Below are 3297 nucleotides of genomic sequence, written 5' to 3' on the forward strand. Positions count from 1 at the left end.
TACACCATCACCATCACCACCATCAACATACACCATCACCACCACCACCATCAACATACACCATCACCATCACCGCCATCCCTACCTCCTTATCTGGCGCCAAACCTCTCTCGTTGCCGTGGTAACTGGACCTCCTCCCTCCTCGGCATCTGTTGCAGCTTATAACAAGCTTCCTGAGATGAGAAATGTACATACAACACATCATTTTATTACGTCTGAAAACGTTGTACAATATCCCGCAGGAAAATAAGATAATGATGGTAACTCAACGTCTTGGGTTCTCCTCCATCGGAACCCTCTGGGATTCTCCTTCATCTTGACTTCTGTGGTTCTCCTCCATCTTGACTTCTGGGGTTCTCCTCCATCGGGACCTTCTGGGGTTCTCCTCCATCGGAACCTTCTTGGGTTCTCCTCCTTCGCGTCCTTCTAGGGTTCTCCTCCATCGGGACCTTCTGGGATTCTCCTCCATCGGGACCTTCTGGGATTCTCCTCCATCGGGACCTTCTGGGGTTCTCCTCCATCGGAACCTTCTTGGGTTCTCCTCTGTCGCGTCCTTCTGGGGTTCTCCTCCATCGGGACCTTCTTGGGTTCTCCTCCGTCTGGACCTTCTGGGATTCTCCTCCATCGGGACCTTCTGGGAGTTCTACTTCGTCTGGACCTTTTGGGATTCTCCTCCATCGGGACCTTCTGGGATTCTCCTCCATCGGGACCTTCTGGGATTCTCCTCCATTGGGACCTTCTTGGGTTCTCCTCCTTCGCGTCCTTCTTGGGTTCTCCTCCATCGGAACCTTCTGGGGGTTCTGCTCCATCTGGACCTTCTGGGATTCTCCTCCATCGCGTCGTTCTTGGGTTCTCCTCCATCGCGACCGTCTGGGATTCTCCTCTGTCGGGACCTTCTGGGGTTCTCCTCCATCGGGACCTTCTGGGGTTCTCCTTCATCGTGACCACCTTGAAGCTTACCGTCAGAATGTTTTCTTAATAGTCGCTAACCTAACCTGACATCACCAACGACTCTGTTACAACCCTCGGTACGTCATCTATAACAACACTTCCTCAATTCTTCTTCGTCACTCTACAAGGCATTCAGTTCTCTTCCTTGGGAACCATTGACTTTCCTCGAACATGAGTAGCATATAAGATACAGAGAGAGAGAGAGAGAGAGAGAGAGAGAGAGAGAGAGAGAGAGAGAGAGAGAGAGAGAGAGAGAGAGAGAGAGATCATAACAACATAGACACAGTAACTAATTTCGATACATCACAGGTTAAGAGTTTTTGAAAACATATGACTGAAATATACAACTATCCAGGGCTGGGAGAGCCAGAATGATTCGGTGCCGGGGAGAGTGTGTCAACCAATTCTGGGAGAGCCGGATTGGCTGTATACATAAGCAACGCATTTCAATGGTAGTATGGGTGTAGGACACATATCTAGGGGTAGGTAGGAGGAGGCCAGCCAGTATAGAACGTACAGTGGGTGCAGTACATGGACATAGGAGGGTGACTGGTGAGCCCGAGTGGGGACTAGAGACCTGAAAGGTCCCCCCTCTCCCCCTCCCGTCATACGGTGGAGGGAGGTCTACGATACATCAAATACATGATACATAATTACAGGATAGTAAATGATGCTGATAGCGACATAGGTAACGCCATTTGTGTAATACAAGGCAAGTTTCAAATATGTCACACATGAACAGAACATCTTGTTAACATTACAGTTGCATTAAATATACAAATGAATTACATATACACTAAGGTGTGTATCTGAAACAGGACACAGTGAAGCGTACAGTCAACATTGATAACAATATGAAAGGTCAAAGATACACTTCATAATGAGCAGACAGTTACAGAATATACTGGCACTCGTCCATGTTGTTAACATTCTCAGTAACACAAAGAAGGTCAAGGTACATTACACACTGGACATTGTAGTTACAGAACGTACTTGTCCTGGGCATGATTACACCAGGTGTTTACATAGCTCAGGGCATGATTACACCAGGTGTTTACATAGCTCAGGGCATGACTACACCAGGTGTTTACATAGCTCAGGGTATGATTACACCAGGTGTTTACATAGCTCAGGGTATGATTACACCAGGTGTTTACATAGCTCAGGGTATGATTACACCAGGTGTTTACATAGCTCAGGGTATGATTACACCAGGTGTTTACTTAGCTCAGGGTATGATTACACCAGGTGTTTACATAGCTCAGGGCATGATTACACCAGGTGTTTACATAGCTCAGGGTATGATTACGCCAGGTGTTTACATAGCTCAGGGTATGACTACACCAGGTGTTTACATAGCTCAGGGTATGATTACACCAGGTGTTTACATAGCTCAGGGCGTGACTACACCAGGTGTTTACATAGCTCAGGGCATGGCGAATGTTGGATATAGTGTCAGGATGTTGTGAAGACTCTAACTAGCAGTAAGATCATCACAAAGCTGTAGAAACAGTAATCCTTGATTTTGAGACAATCGTCAATATATCGTCTTAGTTTATGTTCATCAGACGTAGAACAGAGTCGACATTTGTAATGTTCAGGATCATCATGGTGTCTCGCGAACTTGCCACGTATGTACCTGTACCCTAGACGTATTGTGGCAGTTACAATATCACATTGTCTAGTATGGGTCCGGCGCCTTCCGTGGTGATGTCCCTTCAGCCTATAATGATCACGGTAAACAACACTACAGCAGAGAGAGAGAGAGAGGTGCCAGCCAGCGCTGGGAGAGGTAAACTGAGTGTCGGGAAGAGGGTGCCAAACCAACCCTCTCACTTGCCTCTCCTTTATTAAGGCCCGGCCACGCCCCTCTCATGAGGCGGATGACGGATGGGAGGATGAGGAGAAGAGGAGGGAGGGGTGTGTGTGGGAGAGGAGGAGATGGGAGAGGGTGATGGATGGGAGGATCAGTGGTAGCGGGGCGGGGGAGAGGAGGAGGGGATGAGGAGTGGTGTGGGAGAGTACACGAGAAAGACAGGGAACAGGAGGCCTGTTGGGCCATGGGGAGATAGGTTATCTGCTGGAGGAGGGAGTTTATCTGCTGGAGGAGGGTAATGGTATCCCAGAATCCTAGTGTGTAGAGAAAGAAGCAGGGCAGTTAAGCAAAAGGCTTCTCCCGGTCCACCTCTCCCTCCGGCTCAACAGCCAGCAGAAAAAGCACCATGTGGTGTGGAAAGAGTATGCTGCCAAGGAAATTCTATAGGTAAGAGTGAGGGGAAAACGTACCCTAGCCGATACGAAATTGATACACTCCGAAGAGGAGGCTCACACTTCGTGCGGAGTAAA

Source organism: Panulirus ornatus, chromosome 9, assembly GCF_036320965.1.
Source record: "Panulirus ornatus isolate Po-2019 chromosome 9, ASM3632096v1, whole genome shotgun sequence".
Lineage (NCBI taxonomy): Eukaryota > Metazoa > Arthropoda > Malacostraca > Decapoda > Palinuridae > Panulirus > Panulirus ornatus.